The sequence below is a fragment of the Balaenoptera acutorostrata genome, chromosome 15, assembly GCF_949987535.1.
Source record: "Balaenoptera acutorostrata chromosome 15, mBalAcu1.1, whole genome shotgun sequence".
Taxonomy (NCBI): Eukaryota; Metazoa; Chordata; class Mammalia; order Artiodactyla; family Balaenopteridae; genus Balaenoptera; species Balaenoptera acutorostrata.
Window position 1 is genome coordinate 39069233 of NC_080078.1, and position 14608 is coordinate 39083840.

The following is a 14608-nucleotide window of genomic DNA, read 5'->3' on the forward strand; positions in this document are numbered from 1 at the left end:
TGCCTCAGGAAACCTCTTTTCAAACAGGCTTGAAGCTCAAGTGGATTTATTTTGAAGAAAAGTAGGTCACTAGCAGCACAGGTGGCCATGGGTCCAGCAAGGCAAACAGTGTTGACAACAACCTCCTTGAGTGCGCGCACGTCTGAACAGGTATCGGGGAGATAAATCGGGTTAACAGGTGTCTTTCAGCACCTACTATGCACCCAGCTCCACGCTACCCACCAGTTGAGTGTCTTTAAGCAGAGAGAAGTGCGTCATCCCTGAGGCCCAGGAGTTGTGATCCCCGCTGAGAGTGGGCCAGGGGCAGGGGCAGGACAAGCCCTGGGGTTTCCTGACCCACAGGGGGAGGAGGGTGAGGCCACTGGCCGGAGGGGGAAGGAGCCGTGTCCCTGGCCTCATGGACACCCGGCTGGTCAATCACGGAGATGGTTTCTTCCGGCTCCCCGGGCCCGCCGGGCACCACACTCCTGCTCTCTCCATTCACCAGCTTCTCTCTCCTCCCCAGGGGGTTGTGGTCCGTCAGAATCAGGACAGAGTCAACCCCTGCGGAAGCCTCCTCTACCATGTGGGACAGTCAGGTAGCCGGTGATGGATGGAGAGACCAAAGGGATGCGGCCACTAGCCAGGAACACCACAGATTGCCGGCAACCAGGAGGCTGCAGGAAACCAGTGCAGACAAGGGTCCAGGAACCCAGGACCACAAATGGGTTAAAACAACAGGAACGTAATCTCTCACAGCTCTGGAGGCCAGGTCGAAAATCAATGTGTCAACAGGGTTGAATTCTTCCTGAGGCTCCAGGGGAGGATCCTTCCTGCCTCGTCCAGCTCCTGGTGGCCCCGGGCCGTCCTGGGCTCCTGACCGCGTGCCCCAGCCTCTGCCTCCGTCCTAACACAGCTGTCCTCTCCCCATGTCTTCTTAACGTCTGCCAGGGTAGGACAACTCCGGGCCATGCCCAGTCCTGCCCACGGGACGGAGCCCGGTGCCCATGGCGCTAACCTGATTGCTCCCCAGCATTCCTGGAATCATGTCCTCCTGGAACCCTTGTCTCCGGACACGCTGGGCTCAGGCCATCTCCCTCGATACCCGGAGATCACTGAGGGGAAATGCTGGCTGCAAGACGCTCACGCGGAGAACACCTGCCTCACCTTTCTGCGTTTCTCCTCCTGTGGAGGTGAGGGTCTCCTGCCCGTGGATGGGCCTCATGGACGCATAGCTGGTCACCCCGAGCAGAAGCAGCCTCGGCCTAGCAGTGTCATGGCAACCACCGCGGCTGCACACTTGCCCCCACATGCCTGGAGCCCCGGCCAGCCGCGGCACTGCCGAAGGCCCTCTGGTTTCCGTGTCGTGGCTCAGGCTGCCCTGCTTGTTAACAGGCAGGTTTTAAATTCGGGGTTAATACCACGGTCCAGCACTCAGCACCTCAAATTTACAGCAGGAAGTCCTCCGAGGTCCCTCTGCACCCGGCCTTATTTATGGCCTCACACTCGAGATGCCAGATGCCCCCGCCCACCCCACCCCAGGGAGGCTGGACCTGGGCACAGGATGGGGCGCAGGATGGGGCGGCGGTCGCCTAAAGAAGCATGACTCGGGCCAGGCCTTGCCGGCCAACAGCTGTGCCTGAAGCAGCTGCTGGCCAAGGCAGCCCGGTCGGGCCTGGAACAGGCGGGCCAGCCAGGTGCCCTGCAGCCAGGCCAGGGCCCCCACCTGTGCAGCCCCCACGTTCCTCCCTCCTGATGGACGAGGAGACCGGCTTGGTGGATGCTGTGCCCGCCTGTCCCTCCGTGGGTGCCCCCCAGGCCGGGTCCTTAATGTCCCAGCAGTAGGCACATAACCTGCAGGGTGTGCTAGGAGGACGGAGGCTCAGACAGCGGCCTTGAGTCTCCCTCTGCCAGCATCAAGATGGCATTTCAGTCCTGTTTCTGCAAAGCCCTTTCCGTGGACATTGTCTGAACACCTACTGTGCGCTCAGCCCACAGACCAGCCTCTGTGTTCAGTCTCGGCCCCAGAATGCCTCTGTGCCGCCCGCCGGCCTCCCATCCCCGACAGGACCTGTGACCTCCCACCCTCATCCCCAGGGAGGCTCTGTTCTCAACTACCCCCCTTCCTCTATTAAAATCACAGGCCAAATCACACCTCAGAATGGGCTCTGGGGTTGCCTTTCTGTGTGGTCTATCGGGACCCACCAGCCGCCCCGCCTCCCAGACCCCCCAGTCCCCCAGGAGGCAGGTCCCTGGACGCCTCTTTCCCTGTCTGGCAGCTCCTTGGGCACCCACCTCCAACCAGCTCATTCCCCTCAGCGCCTGGGGGTTCCCTCCCATCCACAGGCCCCTGTGCCCCCCAGAGCAGCCCCCACCACAGGAGTTGGCCTGGATCTGGGGGCTCCCCCACCTCTCTGGGCATCAACTGCCTGAGCTAAAGTAGGCGCTGCCCTGGGCGGGTAGCATCCCAAAAATTCACATCCGTCGGAACCTCAGAGTGAGACCTTATTTGGAAATAGAGTCTTCACAGATGTAATTAAGTCAGAAGAGGTAGTCCTGGATTAGGGTGAGAGTTAATGGTCTGACACGTGCCCTTCTAAGCAGAGAGGACAGACAGAGGGAAGAGGGAGTCACACTGGGGTGAGGGGCTCTGACCTCAAGCTCTGGCCTCCAGAACCTGCAGACAGTGTTTGCTGCTCTTCTAAGCCGCCCAGTTTGTGGGGGGTGGTTCCCATGCCCAGGACACTGACACAGGCACCTCATCTCTGCCCCTTCTCCCATGGGGATCAAGAGCCCACCGGCCCCATGGTCCCACCCTGAAGGACAGTCTGTGAGCAACGAGGTCCTGCCTTCCCTCGGGCGGGCTGGGTCGGGGGCAAGGGCAGGACGCCAGCCATGAGGTCCCAGCCGTGGGTGGACACGGGAGCCGTGGGTGGACACGGGAGCCCTGGGTGACGGGGTCTGCGGGAGCCAGGCTGGAGGTCCCTGCCGAGAGTCTGCAGGCCCAAGTCGGGGGGCCTGGGAGACCCTTGGGCCTTTGGGGAGCTGCAGGGCCTCAAGGATCCCAGGGCCCCGGGGAAGGGGGCAGTAGGGAGTTACAGGAAGTCCGGCAGAAGCTGGCCAGGTTCCCTGCCAGGGCCTGGCAGAGCCCGCAGGGGTGGGAGGAAGACGTGGAGCCTCATGGGGAGGAGTGGGGACAGCCAGCCACCCCCTGCTGTTTGCACAGGGCCAGAGGGGTGTCCCAGGCCAGGGTCTGGTTACCTGGCCTGGCAGAGCTGCCCGAAGCTCCGGGCACATTCATCCTGCTGGGCATCCACGCTCTCCTCCCTTGCTGGACGCCTCTAGGGCTATTTCAGGCGCCTGGTGAAGACACGACCCGTCTGGCCAGACAGGGGCATGGCCCCCGCCCACTGGGCCCTCCCTGCCCAGGCGCCCTGGCCCTGCATGCCGTGGTGACTCATGCCCACCATCAGGCCACCAGCCATCTCAGGGCAGGGTGGCCCCCAAGGATTCTGCTCTCCCAACCTCCACTGCAGGGAGACCACTGTGCTGCAGCCACCGGGCCTCTCCTTCCAGGTCCCAAGCCAGCCTTCTGCCCCCTGGGCACTGAGCCACTTCCCCACCTGGAAGGGGGAAATCAGAGTTCCACCGCCATCCTCACACTCCCTTGGGGTCCACACCACCCCCCACCTCACACCACACCATCCTGCTCTGGGCCAGGTCTCAAAGCCCCCACATTGCCAGGTGATTGAGCTAAGGGCCCACCGCTGAGGTCCAAGGGGCCGGGACAACCGTGGGTGACGGTTTCCCTGTGGATGGCGGCAGGAGTGACCAGCTCCCGGGCTGTGGCCACAGTGGGAGGGTCAGACGCTGAGACTGGCCCCAATGCCATGCCACAGGGGATGTGACCAAAGACTGTCTGAGTCTACGCCCACTGGGGCCAGGGTGAGTTCACACTGGTGGTACCAAGACCCCAGCCCTCACGGGCACCTGGCTGGGTGCAGGGAGGGGGTTCTTGTCCTGAATCCAAAATGCCACTCTACATGCCAAGCCCTTCACAACGCATGTGCCTGCTCCCTGCAGAGCGACCCCAAACCTAACAGAAGCCCCATACATCATGTGCTGTGAGCACCAGCACCCCTGTTCCCGACAAGGGGGTTCAGCAAAAGGGGCAGAGCTGAACATGGACCCCCCCACTGCCACCTCCCCTTCGTCCCCACCATGTTTTCCAAAAATTCAAATATGCACAGAACCCAGAAAATGAAATTGCTTCTGCCCGTTTCATGCTGCAGTTCCCATTCTACCCCCTATGTACCGGTTACTGGAAAGCAAGTTTCACAAACGGCTTTCTGTAAAGGACTTGTTTTTGGCGAGTTTATACAGCTACCTTTGTTCATATAAAAATCTGGAAGCTGCCTTCTGTGAGCTGGGCCCCTCCCCCTTGGACACTTAGGGAGGTATTTCTGCATGAAATACGGTCCCTGCTCTGAGGCAAAAAACGAGCAGGCACAGTAAATTCTGAGGTGGAATTTGTTTAACCTATCACCCCCGCCCCCCCGCCCCCGACAATAAGTGTGACACTGGGCGGCCTAGAGCACTGAGGTATTTTTATGACGCTTGGCAAGTCCACTTGGGAGGCTGGAGAAAACCCGCCAATAGGAGCTGCTGCAGGGGTGGGCTCACTCCCCGGCTGGCTCCTCTCTCAGAAAAGGTTCTGAAGCCTCACGGGTCTCTGCAGCAAACCATTTAATCATAAGTTCATTCGTTCATTCATTCATCCATTCACGGCCAACTTCGCTCTCCAGCCAGGCTGGCTGCTGCTGGACAGGACCATGAAGATATTGCCCCCAGCCCTGGTCTGCCCTGACATGGTGGGACAGGCCATGGGGAGCGGGGAGTTTTGTACCACTCCCAGGAGGAAGGGATGAAGGAAGAAGGAGAGTCTCAAGAAGCTTTGCTGCCCCTCAAGCAGCACATGCAGGTGGCCTTCACAGAGGGTGAGCCCCCAGGCTCTGGTCGTAAGCAAGGAGAGGCTGGGGAACCCCAGAGAGTGGGCTGGGCATCTCCAGGAACGCCCCATCTCCCTGCTTGCTCACACACAGCGTGCTCCATGGGCCTGGGTCTGCAGCCGCAGGGCAGAGCTGCTTCTTCCTGCCAATGGCAAGGATTTGGAAGGAGGTAATGGGCAGACCAGGAAGGTGGGAACTTGATCCGACACACACGACCACACTGGAGACACAGCCCCTCACCAAGAGAGGCCCAGCTCATCACCTCATGGCCCTGGGTTTTGTGAGACTCTGACTTTTCGGCCCCAAAGCGCGATTAGGGCCCGATGACCATCCCATGGAGAGACTGTCCCTCCATGGCCATCAGCCCCCAGGGGCTGCTACAGGGTCTGGGATCAGCAGGGCACTCAGGGAAATGGGGACACTTTCACTGCCCGAACGCCCTCCTGAAATTGAAGTTTCATCATCTGAGTCTTAATTGAAATAAGTTAGGAAAATTCTCCCCCACTTGGTTTTGCAAAGAAAAGGAATCGACCTATGTGAAATGGGGGGTGCCCATGCAGGTGCTGCAGCCCCCTCCCAGCTCACAGCCCCCGTCTCGCCCCTCAGCCCCATCTCTGCCCACAGCCCCCTTCTCTGCCCAGCCTGAGGGCTCTGTCCAGCTCAGGCCCTGGGGCCTCGGGCAGCATCCCCACAGTCACCCTGCAGGTTCCCTCCACCCTGGAGGCGCGGCGGGTGCCACCTCTGCTCTGCATCAATATTGACCCAGCCCGGTGGGAGTGGGGGGCCCGGTGGCCCGAAGGGGGCTTGCAGAGTCAGTCATGCCTGCCGTGCTCCCCGGGCCCCTGAAATGTTTGTGGAAAGTTGGAAACCACCCTGGGCCCCACATTTACATTGGGAAAAATAACAGGTTTTTTTTTTTTTTCATGAAAAGTTCGTTAATGGCTTCTGGAGGGGAAAGAAACCTTGAAAACTTGGTATCAAACTTACCAGGAGTGTGAACCTCACTGTTGTGCCTGCCACGAGGCCCGGCAGGCGTGGAGCCAGGGCGGAACATTCCAGGGCGGCTTCTCCTCAGAGCACTGATGCCAAGGTTTGGTTTGGGGGAGGGCCAGTGCGAGACTGGGCACTGTGTGTGTCCAGGCTGTGCTTCCTGCAAAGGGGGACTTGCACAGGTAGCGTGGAACCCTGATGGGTAGACAAGATCACAGAAGCTTCTGGAACCTCTCCCAGGATGTGGACACAGCTGCCTAAGTCACACTGCACTTGACCTGCAAGTATTTCAGTGGCTTTTGTCTGCTCAGATGGTCAGAGAACAGAGCCCCACTGACAGGGGGGCTCAATAGCAGGAATGTGTCTCCTCCCAGTCCCGGTGCTGGACGTGGAGATCAGGGTGTGGGCAGGGCTGAGTCCTCTGGAGGCCTGTGTCCTCGGCGTGCACACGACCGCCTTCTCCCTGTGTCCTCCATGGTCTCCCCTGTGCGTGTCTGTGTCCTGATCTCCTAAGGACACCAGGCACGTTGATTAGGGCCCATCCTAACAACCCCATTTTACCTTCACCATGTCTGTAAAGACCCCCTCTCCAAATACAGTCACATCCTGAGGAACTGGGGGCTGGGGCTTCAACACAGGAACTTGGGGGACACATTCTGCGCATGAGAGCTTCAGTCTCTGACAATCGCCCTGGGGTGATGGTGAAAATAAAAATCACTGCCCAGACGCTCAGAGCTTTGTAGGTGCATCATCCCCCTTCAGCCCCACAGACAGGGGCACCGTGATCCCCCCATTCCCAGGCCCAGGAGTGGGGTGTGGAGATGGGGACACACTCGCTGTCCAGGGATCCCAGGCCTCTGCCATGGGAACCCCAGGGGACATGCAGGACCACAGCATTGGTGGAGAGGCTGGAGATGACTTGTAGCTCACTCTGAACAGCCCCCAGGAGTCCTGAAGCCACACCTACGCTAGGCGCATCACCTCCCTGAGCCTCAGTATCCCCATCTATAAAGTGGGTACAACCAGAGTCCCCACCTGGAGGTCACGTGTGTCAGCGCTTTGGCTGGCGCTGGAGGAGAAGGTTTCCTTTCCATGGCCACTGTCATTACCACCAATGACACCACAGATTGGGAAATCACATCCAGGTGCAAAGGTGGGCAGAGGGCACACAGCTCCTGCCAGAGGCAGCACCCAGATGGGCCTGAGCGACTGGTGCCCTGGAAAGTTTCTCCTCCCCACCTCCCCCAGGAAGGTTGCTGCCTGTGCGTACCCCTGACACACGGGCCCGGCCCCCACACACCCGCCCCAGCAAAGGTGGGGCCTGGCCACGGAGGAGCACGGCCTCCTGAGATGCCACGGCCTCTGGGGGCACCAGGGGCCACTGCCTGGGGCCAGCACTTCCTGGGGGACCAAGGCCTTCCCGCTCCCCATGGAGATGCACCAGCCTTCCGCCTGACCGTTAATGGGGCCTGATAGCTAACAAATAATGAGAGGGGACAGTATGTAGGTGGATTTTCAGTGGGGAGTTTGCCTCGTGTGCTGTCTGGGGAGGGGGGTAAGTGGGACCCTGGGTGACCAGCGGCCACTCCAGCCCCTTCTGGGGCATGTCTGGGGCTCTAGCCCAGCTGGGCGGTGTGAGGGGCCCACCCCTGACTCCAGCCATGGGCAGCACTTTCCATGAAGCCTGGAAAATCTCCTTGGGGCCCACCCCTTCCTCAGAGAGTGGTGGGTGACTTGGGGAGGAGGGTGAGCCCCTGGGCCCCACGGGACCGCGTGGACGAGTACAGGGTATGTGTGCACGCAACCTGTGGGGCCCGGACGAGGAGCACCAGCTCCTCACTCTGAGCCACAGTCCTCAGCTCTGGGCAGGCCCCGTCCACACCCCCAGGGGGACCACATCCCCTCCTGCACCTCTGCAGTGTTTTCTCCATGCCGGCTTCTCCCAGGAAGGCCAAAGGCTGTCCGGGCTCCTGGGCCCACACCCCCGGCCTGGCCCAGGCCCCCCGCGCCTCCTGCTGGGCCCAGCCCTGACAAGGACTTTCATTTCTCCAAACTCAAAGCCACTCCCTGACCTGGGAGGGCCAAGCCTGCATCCACTGCTTGCATGACATGGCAACTGAGCTTCAGTCCCCTCCTGCCTAGGAGGAAACCCAGCCACCTGGCCGGTGAGGCCCCTGCTCAGCCAGTGTGCCTCCGCCCTCCCTGGCCCGAGCGACCTCACTTTGGTCTTTCAGTTTTTGGAAAAGTTCGGATTTGTCTTTAAATGACCACAATACAAATGGTCTGGATGAGTCACCCCCAAACCTGGGTCATCTTGGCTGCCATGAATCTTTCTATTTTAATTTATTGAGTTGAGATTCACATAACATAAAATTAACCATTTTAAATGTACATTCTCAATGCGGTGCAGCCACCACTTCTATGGAGTTCCAGAACTTTTCTACCACCCAGAAGGAAACCCCGGCCCCATCAGTCACTCCCCATGCCCCTCCCCCAGCTCCTGGTGACCACTGATCCATTTTCTGTCTCTGTGGATTTGCCTGTTCTGGACGTTTTGCATACATGGAGTTACACACTATGTGGCCTTCTGTGTCTGGCTTCTCTCACTAAGCATCATGTTTTCAAGGTGCATCCGTGTTGTAGCAAGTGTCCGTGCTTCATTTCTTTTCATGGCTGAGTGATACTCCGAATGTGGATGGACCACACTTGTTTATCCCTTGGCCTGGCCCTTGTCACCCGTTGTCCCAGGACCACGGGAGCAAGCACTGCCAAGCCTCCACATTTGGTCCCAGCCCACATAGCCAGCCACCACACATCAGGTGTCGGCTTTGCAGCGGTTTATCCTGGGGACAGGCTCTCCAAGGACAGGTTGGATTTCACTAATTTTTTTTTTAAGTGAGCTTTTTTTTTTTTTTTGGCCGCACCGCACGACATACGGGATCTTAGTTTTTCCTGACCAGGGATCGAACCTGTGCCCCCTGCAGTGGAAGTGCAGAGTCTTAACCACTGGACCACCAGGGAAGTCCCTGGATTTCACTCATTTTAATCAGCCCCGGTGTGGCATATCAGGGCCCCAGGGCCGTACCAGCTGCCCCTCTGTGCAGAGACACTAATTCCCTGTTCACAGAGGTCACTCACGTCTGCCGTCCCCACCAAAGGGCAGCCCCCATCATTCCAGAAGCAGGCTCTGAGGCTGGTGTAAAGGGGCCACCTGTGTTCTGTCACCTGATCACCGCAGAGCCCCCACGTGAGGAGCAGTGCCCAGACAGGCTAAGAAGCATATCTCAGGCTGCATGGCCATGGGCAGAGCGGGAGGCCAAGCCCCCCAGCCCGCCCAGGGTCCAGACCTTCCCTAGGGCTCCGCTCTCCTGAGCTCAGCTTCCAGCTGACTTTCCTGCTGGCATTCCGAGGAAAATCCAATCCTCCTGGGTGGAAACGGCATCTGTCCAAATGAGTTTTCCGAGTCTGGTTGAAAACACTCTGGGAAGCTCCAGGAGAGAAAATGTGGTTTTGATTTTCTGGGGCAGCCAGGCCCCCAAACTCAGCCCACGTGGCCCAAGCACGAGTCTCTCCGATTCTCAGCCAGACACAGCACGTCACTGAGCAGGAGCTTGCTGACAGGTGGCCTCTCCCCGGGGCCTGGGGCTCCTGTCCTAGGGTGCTGCTCCCTCCGGCCTCACCTCGGACAAAGCCAGCATCTGAGCTCTGACTGGTCACTTCTCAAGGTCACTAAGAAACTTGGGCAAGGAAAGAGCTGACCCCATGGGGCTTCCGGGACATCCCGACCAAGCCTGGGTTCACAGCTGCTTCCTCCTACCTGGGACTGTCCAGCTAGGTAGTGAGCTCCTCTGCGCAAGAAGGTTGCCAGGGCAACCACATGAGCTGGGCACGTGGACAGAGGCGAGGTCCTCCCAAGCGCCCATGCCCATTCTTGTCTGAGGTCAGAGGTGTTGGTTGTGTCCACCTCTGGCTGGAGGATCCCAAGCCCGTAGGCAGCAGGGAGGGTCCGGCCACCCAGAGTCCATGGAGAGGGTCTGTGGGGGGCTCCTGCTTCCTCTCCCAGGCCAGACTCTTGGAAGTCCACTTTGGGGGAAACCCGTTGGCCTCCTGGGGCTGAGGTCATGGGGAAAAGGCCCTCCTGCTCCCAGGGGTCCCTGGGGTTCTACTCACTTCCCTGTACCCCACATCAGCTAGAGAGCAACTCAAGAGGCCTTACCAGTCTCTGATGCCTTGTAACACGGAGACCCCAGTTCCCCATTGGCAGAGCGGGGAGGCGCCCGCCGGGCAGGGAGTCTGAGCGGTATCATGAAGGGGGTCGGCAAGTTCCAGGACTCAGCCGGGGGATGGGACTCGGAGGTACCCGAGCGCCCCCCACCCACCCAGACTCTGCCTCCGGAGCCCCTGTCCACCCCTGATGGTCAGCTCATGTGCCTGACATGAGGCGCTGGGGTCAGCAGTGACCACAGTGGGCCCGCCGCTGCCTTCTCGGGGCTCATGGTGTGTGGGCAGGAGTCCCACCTGTCGCGATGACAGCTGACGGTGACCTGGGCTACTGGGGAAATAATCAGATAGGCTCACTGTGTGGGGTAGTGCAGAAGGCTTCTCGGAGGAGGAGGCATCTGGGCCGAGGGTGACGGGGCCAGCAAGGGAGAGGCAGGGCAGGCACGTTTAGGGCTGAGGGCACCACTCCCCACTTCTCCCAGGAGGGGAGATGTCCCCTTATGGCAGCAACTTGTAGGACGGTCTGGCTGGTGCACCTTCCCCTTCCTCCCGACAGTGGAAGCAAACAGGTAACCCACTCAGTTCCCGTTAAGTCTCCTGGGAAGCGGCAATGCCCGTTCCGGCCTCTCCTTCTTCCCCCATCTCTCTCTCTTTAAGTCTGGTGCAGGGACATTCTGGCAAGCCAGCCCGGCTTCCCTCGTTGAACCCTCCCTCCCTGCCCATCTCCTCCACCTCCCCTGCAGCCCCCACCCAGGGGTGGCTCCTTGGAGTACTCACCAGGCCAGGCTATTTGCATCCCCGCTTGACACCCACCCAGGAGCCAGGCGCTATACCTGGTTAATTGTTTCCTACCGCTGTTGGGAGCCCCCACCCGCACACCTCCCCCAGGCTGCCCCCTGCCTGCTCCAGAGCTCCCGGAGTCTGTGTGCACCCCCGAGGACCCAAGGGCAAGGCCTCTGGGGCAGCTGGGCACGCGTGTCTCCGTTTCGTGGGCCTCCTCCCCAGGGACCACCCAGCCTCGCAGCCTGGCCCCAGCACTCATGGCTCTGGCTTATCCACCCCATGGCTGCATAGGAATCTCCCAATTTAGTCCATTGCTCAGGCTCCGTGGGGCTCAAGCCTCTGCTCACTCAAGCTGACCTCCTGGCTGCCCATGGGAGAAGCTGCTCCTCTCTTTCCCCATTGGCTCCCTCGCCGCTCTGAGGTGCCCAGGCAGGTGGACTTGGGTGCCCATTTCCCAGATGGGTAAACCGAGTCTGAGCCTTCCCGATATGCCCAGCCCAGGGGAACCAGCAGGGACCATGAAGCGGCCTCTTGCTGGGGTCCCAGCACCCATCTGGGTGGCGGGGGTGGGAGGGCATTTTGCACACTGGAGCTCCAGGGGCTCAGTATCAAGGAGGATTTGGGTGGGGCCTCTCCGGGGCTTCATGCAAATGAGCCTGCGCTGGGGCTGTTTTGTAACAGCCTCGCCCACACTCCGGATCTGCCGCGCCCGCTGCCGCCCACAGACCCTGCGGAATTAGCTCGCAAATGGGAGGAACAGGTGACAGGGAGCCCGCGTGAGGGGAGTCAGCCCCGCCAATCTCACACCCGGGTGTGCGGAGCGGGAGGCAGGCGGGGGCGAGGGCTCGCGACCCCATCAACCCATCACAATCAAGATGTAGTTTGTCTCCTTTCCAAAGGCACCGAGCTGGCTGCATCCCTGCTTTGCAAGAAAACGACTTTCCTGCCAGCTGGGAGCAGGACACCCACCTCCCCAAAGCTCCAGCTCTGTCTTCCTCCACGACAGCGCCTGCTCCATCCACACTGCGGGCATTCCCGAGGCGATGAAAACCCCCGCTCAGCCTGGCCTGTGACATCCATCTGCCCGGCGGCGGGCGGGTGGGGCTGGGGCTGGTGTTTCATGGAAGGAAACACTCCAGCCAGCGCTTCCTGCTCAGGTTGCCTTCTGTCCCTGCCGCTCCCTCTGGGCCTGGCGGTAACGGAGGCAGGGCTGGGCCAGGGTCCGCGTCCAGCAGCCCCCAGTGTGCACCCAACCCCCACCCACCACTCAAGCCAGCTCCCAAGGGTGCCTGCGGGGCCTCCCTGGCCTCAGGGCCAGCCTGAACATCCAAATGTGCTGGCCGCCCTCCTGGGGTGTCCAGAGGGGTCCAGACCTTCTCTCAGCCTTAGATCGTCCTCTAACTAGGACACCCAAGAATGCTTCCCTCTGTGGGTGATGCCAGAGCATTCGGGTCCCCTGGCAGGCCAGCTTGGGGGCTGATGGGGCAGGGGCACCTCCGGCATGACCCGCCGAGGCAGAACCCAGGAGGAGCGTCTGAGCCCACAAGCCCCTTCCATCCAGCTGACAGAGTGAAGGCCCTTTCCCTTCCCAGCGAGGAAGCCCACACTGCTCAGAGGGCAGACAGGTGTAGGGTGTCCCTCTTTAGGGCAGCAGATCCTGGCGCGTCCTGCCACTGGGGCCTTGCCCCAATTTGCTCTTCTGCCCAGGGCTTGGCCTGGGGCCCCGGCCAGTAGAGTGACCACGGGAGAATCACAGATGCTTCAGGCCTTTGCTGAGATCACACTGGCTGAGCACAGGCCAGCCCAGTGCCCAGCGCACACTGTACGGTCGCCGCTGTCCTCATGACACCTACTCTCTTCTGCACACCCGCCTGCCCCCCCAACCCCTTACGAATAGATGCCTCCCCAGGTCCTCACAGAGCATGTAGGTTTCCTCTTTTAACAGGACCACGCTCCCCCCCCCCCCCAGATGTTCCTCTCCGGGGACCTGGGCAGCTGTGAGGGGCTCCCGCCCGCCTTGCCCTCCTCACCCTCAGCAGGAGAAAGGCGCTCTGGACTCCCTTTTACCATCGTTGTCTTCACCATCACTTACCTGTTTCAGGATATTTTCTTTCTGTCTGCTGAATAGAGTGGAACATTCCACAATGTGGAAACGTGTGGACATGGGTCCCCTAACTCTGGGGAGAAAAGTTCCAGAGACCCCACCTTCCATAGAGTGATCAGCAGAACTTTGGATTGATTTTGGAAGAAATCCTCCTACATGTTTTTCTCACTGCCCTACCTTAAAAAACAACAACAAAACAAAATACAAAAGCCCTTATCCTGGATGTGAATGGAATCTCCCGGGTGAATGGAATCTCACGGTGATCCATGCCTTGGGAGGCTCCGCGATGCCTGGCTCCTTCTCCCAGCCGTGTTGGACCCCAATGTGTGTAAAGATCATAATTCACTTACTTACTCAAAGGGCACTTGGGAGGCTCCCAGTTTGCAGCCTACAGAGAACCTTCTAGTCTTGTGAGCACAAGAGCTTTTGTCTGGGTGTGCACACCCCAGGAGCGGGACTGTGGGGTTGCAGGGCACCTGTGTGTCACCTGCAGACAGGACTAAAGCCGTCTGGAGAGATGAGGCCCTGGTTCCCCACATCCTTTCCAGCACTTGGTGTTTTCCCTCCTCTTAATTTTGGCCTTTCTGGCAGATGCCACCCCTTCTGGAGAAGGGAGTTCACACACGCTTCAGCTGTTTCTTGATAATTCAAGGTCTCTATCATCAATGTTACTCACGGTTCTAGATTAAATAGCTCAGAGCAGACCAGCCCTCCCCATGTTGTGTGCTTAGCACCCCCCTCACAACAACTCACCGTGCATGGACCACCAGACTGCCAACCAGAGTGCCCGGGGCTCCCAAGGCCTCCTTTGTGCCCTGTCAGCCACCCCTTTTCACTCCCTGCCACTCCTGTACAAATATTGTCACTATCTGAGACATATTGAAAGAGAAAACAGTGAGTCCCCGGGCATCCTGCCATGCTGCTGCCCTGCCCTTCTGTGACCACTGGGCCTTCGTCCAGCTTCAGGCTTTGGAAGAACTGAGACTCACCTCATCTTCCTCTGTTCATTCACGGATTCACAGTCAGCAAATACTCCCTAAGCATCTGGTCTGTGTCCAGAACAGCCTATGTCATGGATGAGGCTCAAGCACAGCCACAGTCCTGACCCTGTTGAGCTCGTAAGGCCACCCAGGGGCACACTGCCCATGCTGGGATGGGGTTGCCGCCCCAACACTGCCCCCACCCACAACCCAAAGTGTGTGTTTTCCACAGAGAGGCGTGGGCAGTGTGGGACCTCCCACACCTGTTTATTGGGTGACCACCGTCCTGGTTCTCCAGGGACAGAGGGCCTCCCAGGATACATGACAGTCAGTGCCAAAGCTGGAAATGTCTGGAGAAATTGGGGTGAGTATGGACCCAGAGTTGTGGGGGCCTGCACCCGGGTCCTGGCCCAGACACTCTGCCTGCCTTGGGCATGGCTCAGGTCTGCCCCTGTGTCTTCTCAGTGCTGCTGCCCACTCAGGTCCAGTGAGAAAAGAGCCAGCCAGCGCTGCCCAGATGGGCTCCTGAGGCTGAGTGAAGG